General features: G+C 41.5%; 1 protein-coding gene across 1 annotated transcript in view; it reads left to right on the top strand.

Annotated features, from left to right (window-relative positions):
* Nucleotides 1–8059: 8059 nt before the first annotated feature.
* Nucleotides 8060–8767, top strand: part of zmynd10 (zinc finger, MYND-type containing 10) — a 65621-nt gene continuing 64913 nt past the window's right edge. Inside the window, exon 1 of the mRNA XM_052127549.1 lies at nucleotides 8060–8300. The gene's annotated coding sequence lies outside the window, so the exon portion shown is untranslated. The remainder of the gene's footprint in view (nucleotides 8301–8767) is intronic.

Raw genomic sequence — 8767 nt, 5'->3', positions numbered from 1 at the left:
CCAAACGGGCCACCAGATCTTCAATGAGAGATAACCGCAGCGTTCTTACGACTGTAAGTGACTGTTTCCGGATACCATACAAACGAATGGGGAAAACCATAAACTGACATCTAGCTGTCGCAAAATCGTCCTTGTATTTTCTTATGAAACAGCAAATTTTATCATAGTAAACTCCACACCGAGTTAATTCCAAAAGGATTGTTTAGTGTAAAACATATTGATGATTAATGGAAAGGCGTTCAATTAATAAAATGATGAACTGTTTCCTCAAAAAAGCTGTTTATTCTGCGTAATGAAGTATCTCATCCATAGACATCCATTAAAAAACGCCATCTTGTCTCCTCGCCTATGTACCGCTCATAGAATGTCTGTGGGACCGCAGATGCTATTTTAGGCTATTTGACCATCTATGTTGAATAGTTCTAATTCGATGATGGCCATCTTGCTTTAATACAAAGACTAAAAATTAATGCAATTATTATATATAATTATATAATATTAAGAAACGAAATTACCCTAAATACACAGTATTTTATGATAATTGTTTTTGGTTAGTTAAGGAAACAAAGCCATAATTGTCCCCTGGCGAGCTAAGATACATTTTCCAAGTGAACTTGTTAACCAGCCATTTGCTTCTAACTTTCCCTGTATCACTGTAGGCCTCCTGCAAGTGTAGACATGCTTCAAACCTGTCTTCAAAGAAATTGTGACCGTAATATACAAGTAGCCAAATTCTTTAATTCTCTCTGTGTTTGTAAATTTAAATGAGAATTCTGGTCCATTTTGGAGGAGTTTCATGGTGACTAATGGTTCAAAAGAGATGTAGAGGTTTTCTATAGCTTTACTCATTTAAAAATGTTGTTGTTGTTTTGCATATAGGCCTATGTGTGTAAGTGTGCCCTTTTGTGTGACTGCGAGAATGAAACAGAGTGTCACCCCATATCATTTCAGGTCTTAATCTGACCTACTTCTGCTGAGGCAATGTAAGCGATTAAAATAATTTTTGATTATAGATCCTAATGTATGTCATTGCCACCCTCACCCAATTGAGAGGGGCAGATATTAGCCCAATAGGTGTGTCTTTAGGGCAGGGGGTCAGCCAATGGGACTGCCTGATTCAGGGCTGGAACTGTCAGGCCACCTCGAGCCATTCAAAGGAACAATGAATGTTAAACCCAGCCCACCAAACAATACACATCACCCATGTGTGTACAAGAGGGGCTTGTCATAATAAATTAGGCCTGAAAAGATGTGTGATGGCAGTTTTGAGGTCATGATGCATCCTTGTTTTCAATGTGCGTGCAACTTATGGATGTGTTTGTGTGTGAAGGTAATATTTGCTACATCTTTACAGAAATTGTTCAGCTTTGATCTTTCAGCTCTTCCAGAAGCCCAGGTGCTACATCACAGCAGTCATGTAAGAACATGATCTTTGAATGGAGATCTTCCACAGGTGAACACACATATTCTCAAAACATATGTGTACAATGTGTGAAACCCCTCTCTTTTCCGTTGTAGTGAATGATGGCCTCTGTTTGAGTTGCAACTTGAATAGACTTGAAAGTTCACATTACACACTCACACCCACACATTGATGTCGGAACTCAATCTGATACTATGGGTGGTGCACTGTGTTCCAACTGTTTGTTCTTTTGATTTGAAGAGAGACATTCAAGATTAGTCATGATCTCCACACTATAGATGTATTATCGTACAAGAGCTAAGTTACGTCTCTAAGATTTGCCTCTCTTCCTCTCAATATCAGTTTCTACCAAATGTGAGAGTATGTGTGTAGGTGTGTAGCTATATTATTATCATTTTTAGGAAAATTTAATTTGTGGCCTCCCAGTCAGTATAAAAATAAAAACATCCTACTTATGAAAAATCAGAAAAACCTTTTGTTTGTCTACAACAAATAAAAGAAAACTACAAACTAAATAAATTGTATTAAATCTTCAGTATCTCATTACGTTTGACTCAACTGCATGTTAATGCATTTTTTTTATTAACACAGATTTATTCATACAAATAAAAAAACTTAATTGTGTAGCAAAAAAATTTACTCTGTGAACATTTAAAATTATCTCAATATGCTCGTATCACATTCATATACAGTACATTATAAACTTTTAGTATCTGTTGAATGACACCTTTGTGTCGTAAGACAGCGCAATGTCTGATCTTAACAGCCAGGAAATAATAATAAAAACTAAATTACGCAGAAATTTCACTTAAATGTAAAAAACCTTTTTTTACTTGTGTCTTTATATTGAATGTAATTTTGCTTCTATTTGTACTGTAATGTGTGTGTGTCCGTGTGTGTGTGTGCGTGGGGAATGTGGTGTGATCACAAGAGCTGTAAGGTATAATATGCACATTATATTGTTTTGGGTGTGTGTGTGAAGAGGGCAGTAACTGTTATCAGGAGATGTCGGGATTGCTTAAGTTTGGCCTTTGATGTAATATGATCCATAATGCCACCAATCAAACATTTGCTCATGTTTGCATGCATTTGTCCAGGCAAAAATTCAAAAGATTTATGTGTACTTTGAGTGTAGTGGTGCAGAGAGCTTTCCCTTCCCCATTATTTGCGTTCTGTTATCCAGTTTCACTCCATGTTTTCCATGTTCTGCTTTTAGTACACTAGTGAGAGACCTCTTTGTAAAAATCCAGCAAAACAGTGATACTCTTCATTGCAGGCAAAATCACTTTACTCCACTGCTTGCTCTCCTTTCACCGAAGAGAGAAAACACTAATGCTATATAAAATTCAAAAACCACACTCCCTGCTCTGCTTACACTTTGTAGTGTTCTCATACTATAGTGTGAAATCCCACAAACTGAAACAACTGTAGTCATACGAACTGTGAAGTTCCCACTTCCCAGTGCCTTATGAGCACTCTTTTTCCCTTGTAGAAACATATTACGAGTGGAAAGGTCAAACATTACTTCAGTTGCAGCAATTTTCATCAGCCTTTTTGTATGGCCAGTGTGTTTGAGCTGACCAGACTGGACCATTTAAAATTGCATCTCCAATGCCACGACAAGACCGATATATAAACATCTTGAATTGTTTGTCAATATATGTTGCACAAATATTTATATTTACTTCACTTTCATAGATGTGGATACGTGGTCCGTTTTACACACTGGTAAAAGTCCCGGTTCTCCCTATGGCTAGTCTGACCCTGTGTGTGTACATGTTTATACTACATTGTAGGGACCAAATGTCCCCACAAGTATAGTAAAACCTGAGATCACCTACCTTGTGGGTCCCAGCTATCGGCCCCCATGAGGTAAATGGCTTATTAAACATATTAACGTCTAGGTTACTATTGTAACCTCCGTTCCCTGATCGAAGAAGCGACACTAGGGGTCTCTCTTGAGAGCCTCGCGCATCTCTGAACTTGAGAAAAGGCCAATGAGAAATTGGCAGACAGGACATACGTTATAAAGGGAGGGAAATGTATCTGTCCATTCAGAATTTTACCCTGAGGAGCCGAGAATGAGGTTCGGCCATAACAGTGGCTCGGTTCAGTGTCATGGCCGGGAGGACACAACGTCTAGTTCCCTCCATCAGGGAATGGAGGTTACAATAGTAACCTAGATGTTCTGTCACTCACTTGACACTAGTGGTCCATATTTAATCACAGCATGCGCTGGACAGTGTACTTGCACTGCTGACGCAGGTGCGGGCAGGCAGTTGCGTGCCAAAGCGACAGGCTGCGTCAGACTGCACGTATCCTTCCCCAATGCCCCATCAAATTGTCATAACCATCTGGTTCCCGACACCCTGAAGGGGGTGAACAAGGCAACGTGCCAAGCATGGGAGCAAGCCGCATCAACCACACATTTTCTCTCTCTATGTTTCTCGCATAGAGTCAAAGCGGCTGGGGTCATCTTAATGCTATCACTCGCATTGGGGAAACCGTGTTCAAGGAGAGGGCCTCGAGCTCAACTGAGTCAAGCGGCTCAAAGGGGGGACTCTGAAGGCCCGAGAGGATCACTGAGAGATCCAAGGAGGGGAACAGCAACCTCCGGCGCCTCTAAGGAACCTGATAATCAAGTCATTCTTACCCAAGGACTTGCCGTCCACTGTGTCATGATGGGCCGCGATAGCGTCTACGTACACCTTCAAGGTGGAGAGGACAGTCTCCCCTCCAACATCTCTTGCAGGGATGAAAGGACTGACCAAACTGCGCATATCTGCTGATCTTCAGACCGGGAAGAAAACCAGTTTGCAAACAAGCGCCACTTTGGGGTGTAAAGTTGCCTGGTAGAGGGAGCTCTGGCTTGGTTGATTGTGTTTATGACGGCAGGTGGTAGACCACTTAAATCTTCCGCATCCCGTCCAGGGGACAGACGTGGAGTTTCCAGAGGTCTGGGCGCGGATGCCAGAGTGTGCCCCATCCCCAAGAAAGAAGGTCCTTCCTCAGGGAATTCACCAGGGAGGGGCTGTCGCGAGGAACACGTGATCTGAGAACCAAGTCCAAGTGGGCCAGTAGGGGGCCACCAGAATGACTTGTTCCTTGTCCTCCCTGACCTTGCACAGCACCCGTGCAAGAAGGTTCACTGGGGGAAATGCGTACCTAAGCAGCCCCCGGGTCCAGCTGTGTGCCCCAGCGCGTCTGTCCTGAGGGAAGCTTTCATTGGGGAGTACCAGAACGGGCAGGGGAGGTCTCTTGGGAAGCAAACAGGACTACCTGTGAATTGCCGAACCATTCCCAAATCAGCTGGACCGACTGGGGGTGGAGCCTCCACTCTCCGCTGAGCATACCTTGTCGTGACAGCATGTCCGTTGCCGTGTTGAGGCTGCCCAGGATGTAAGTGGCTCGCAGCGATCTGAGTCGCTGCTGTCCTTCAAAGGAGGAGATGGCTGGCGAGTTGTGACATGTGACGGGAGCGCATGCTGCTTTAGCAATTTATGTACGCTACCATTGCTGTCTGAACGGATCAAGATGGGCTTGCCCCGAATTAGTGGGAGGAACCTCCGTAGGGCAAGAAATACAGCCAGCAACTCTAGGCAGTTGATGTGCCAATGCAGCCAGCGGCTGCGTGCCCTTTGCACATGGTGACCCAACCCTGTTTGGAGGCATCTGTGGTGCTCAGAACGCATCGGGACACCTGCTGTAAGGGGACTCCTGTCCGTAGAAAACAGAGGCCTGTCCAGGGTTTGAATCAGGCGGCAGGCGGGGTGATAAACACACGGTGCGTGCCGCGCCGCCATGCCCATTTTGGGACTCGAGTCTGGAGCCAGTGCTGAAGCAGTCTCACATTAGATTAGATTAGATTCATCTTTATTGTCATTGTGCAAAATACAAGTACAGAGCCAACAAAATGCAGTTAGCATCTAACCAGAATTGCAACTAGCAATATATATACAGGTGAAACTCGAAAAATTAGAATATCGTGCAAAAGTTCATTAATTTCAGTAATTCAACTTAAAAGGTGAAACTAATATATTATATAGACTCATTACAAGCAAAGTAAGATATTTCAAGCCTTTATTTGATATAATTTTGATGATTATGGCTTACAGCTTATGAAAACCCCAAATTCAGAATCTCAGAAAATTAGAATATTGTGAAAAGGTTCAGTATTGTAGGCTCAAAGTGTCACACTCTAATCAGCTAAACACCTGCAAAGGGTTCCTGAGCCTTTAAATGGTCTCTCAGTCTGGTTCAGTTGAGTTCACAATCATGGGGAAGACTGCTGACCTGACAGTTGTGCAGAAAACCATCATTGACACCCTCCACAAGGAGGGAAAGCCTCAAAAGGTAATTGCAAAAGAAGTTGGATGTTCTCAAAGTGCTGTATCAAAGCACATTAATAGAAAGTTAAGTGGAAGGGAAAAGTGTGGAAGAAAAAGGTGCACAAGCAGCAGGGATGACTGTAGCCTGGAGAGGATTGTCAGGAAAAGGCCATTCAAATGTGTGGGGGAGCTTCACAAGGAGTGGACTGAGGCTGGAGTTACTGCATCAAGAGCCACCACACACAGACGGGTCCTGGACATGGGCTTCAAATGTCAAACGTCTTACATGGGCTAAAGAAAAAAGAACTGGTCTGTTGCTCAGTGGTCCAAAGTCCTCTTTTCTGATGAGAGCAAATTTTGCATCTCATTTGGAAACCAAGGTCCCAGAGTCTGGAGGAAGAATGGAGAGGCACACAATCCAAGATGCTTGAAGTCCAGTGTGAAGTTTCCACAGTCTGTGTTGGTTTGGGGAGCCATGTCATCGGCTGGTGTTGGTCCACTGTGCTTTATTAAGTCCAGAGTCAACGCAGCCGCCTACCGGGACATTTTAGAGCACTTCATGCTTCCTTCAGCAGACAAGCTTTATGGAGATGCTGACTTCATTTTCCAGCAGGACTTGGCACCTGCCCACACTGCCAAAAGTACCAAAACCTGGTTCAATGACCATGGTATTACTGTGCTTGATTGGCCAGCAAACTCGCTTGACCTGAACCCCATAGAGAATCTATGGGGCATTGCCAAGAGAAAGATGAGAGACATGAGACCAAACAATGCAGAAGAGCTGAAGGCCGCTATTGAAGCATCTTGGTCTTCCATAACACCTCAGCAGTGCCACAGGCTGATAGCATCCATGCCACGCCGCATTGAGGTAGTAATTAATGCAAAAGGGGCCCAAACCAAGTACTGAGTACATATGCATGATTATACTTTTCAGAGGGCTGACATTTCTGTATTTAAAATCCTTTTTTTTTATTGATTTCATGTAATATTCAAATTTTCTGAGATTCTGAATTTGGGGTTTTCATAAGCTGTAAGCCATAATCATCAAAATTATATCAAATAAAGGCTTGAAATATCATACTTTGCTTGTAATGAGTCTATATAATATATTAGTTTCACCTTTTAAGTTGAATTACTGAAATTAACTTTTGCACGATATTCTAATTTTTCGAGTTTCACCTGTATATATATATATACAGAGCCGGCCCAAGGCATAAGCGAACTAAGCGGCTGCTTGGGGCCCCCCGTGGCCACCAGGGGGCCCCCAAGAGCACATTAAATGACAGCTTGATTTTGTTTTTGTGATATAAGATGTCAATGGACAATGATAATTATACAAAAACGCTGGATGCAAGCACATTCAGACAGCAAATCAGCAATGTCACAAAAAAGGACATATCCCTCTGGTGCAGAGAAAAGGAAAAATAATAAAACAGCAAGATAAAGGTATGTTAAGTAGCTAGGCTATGTTATGAGCTAACATTAGCTGGCTAATTATTTAACATAGCCTATGTAGCATATCTTCTTTTTAGGAAAGTCTGATTAAACATCCAGTAAATAGTCTTGACATCTTAATATATTATAGTACAACATATTACTTTGCTAGTTTTAGATTAAAGTTTTTGTCTTCTGTGTAAAAATAACTTTCCTGGGTATATATTTTTGTTTAAAATATAAGCTTCTGTTCCATAAACTTGGTACTGATAACAACTTAACATTATTTACATTAGTCTACCATTTTGGTGACTTTGCTATTATATTCCAATATTATTATTCCTCAGTTAGCTAGTTATAGATTAAGAGTTGTTGTTTAGGTGTACAGATGACTTGCTGCTGTGTATAATAATGTATGTTATTAAAATAACATTCTGTTCTGTCAAATATGTACTCTTATGAAACTTCCCTAGGAGCACTGTTGAGGGGGGCCCCAAGTGCCAGTGCTACAGCTGATGATGATTTTTCAACAAGCCCAGATCAATATATTTATATGGATAAACCATACCTTTTGTGAGACCTTTTTTTTGTTTTTGACAGACAGTTGCATTACCTTCTAATATGACATCTAACATGGCTAGTTTTTATTATTATTATTTTCATCTTTCATCAGGTCCATCCTCTGCATACGAGGAGCACTTCCCAGCACGTGCATCCACTGATCCTGCTGTTCATTCCATGTCTGTTTCAATCTCAGCGGATGTGGCAAGTTAATAGCACGGCAGCCTTTGTATTTGTTCAGTTACTGTAGAATATCATGAGATTAATATTTCTAATTCTAATTATTAATGTAATTTCCTTATAGGTCCTTCTACTTCTGTGGTCATTGGGATCGATGTCACATCTACCCACTTAGCAACTTCCAGCCTACACCATGGATCAGCAGCTCCTCCAGTTGACCCAGCTGAGTGGTCATCTATCCTGTCTGACTCAGAAAGGACTGATCTGGTAAGCAGAGGGCCACTGCCTATAAAGGAAAACTTCACATTCCCTGAAAAACCTGATGGCCGAAGCTTCCACTACACCTACAGAAAGTTAATTAATGGGGAAATAATGTAAGTGGAGCTGTCTCACTTATTCAAAAATAAATGATGCAGTCTACAGCTTCTGCTGCAAATTGTTCTCTAGGAAGTCCACAAAATTGGTAACAGAGGGATAACAAGATTGGGTAAATATAGGTGTGCTACTGTTACATTTAAAACCATAGAAGGGTAAAATCATGCCATGCAGACATTTGTATGTTGTAAGCAACATAGCTACAACTAATAAAATTGATAAGGGGATAAGGTGTTAGATTTATAGTGTGCGAATAATCAAGCATTGACAATATTCAATCATATTGGTGGCACCGAGGGGCCCCCAATCAAATTCTGCTTAGGGCCCCATAAAGGCTTGGGCCGGCCCTGTATATATATATATATATATATATATATATATATATATATATATATATATACAATATGTTTTTGTTTTTTTTGTTTTGATATAGAGAAGCAGAGACCAGCTCAATGCAAATGTCTAT

This window comes from Xyrauchen texanus, chromosome 5, assembly GCF_025860055.1.
Source record: "Xyrauchen texanus isolate HMW12.3.18 chromosome 5, RBS_HiC_50CHRs, whole genome shotgun sequence".
In the NCBI taxonomy this organism is placed as follows: Eukaryota; Metazoa; Chordata; class Actinopteri; order Cypriniformes; family Catostomidae; genus Xyrauchen; species Xyrauchen texanus.
Note: the sequence above shows the minus strand (reverse complement) of the source record. Positions and strands in the feature narration are given on the sequence as shown.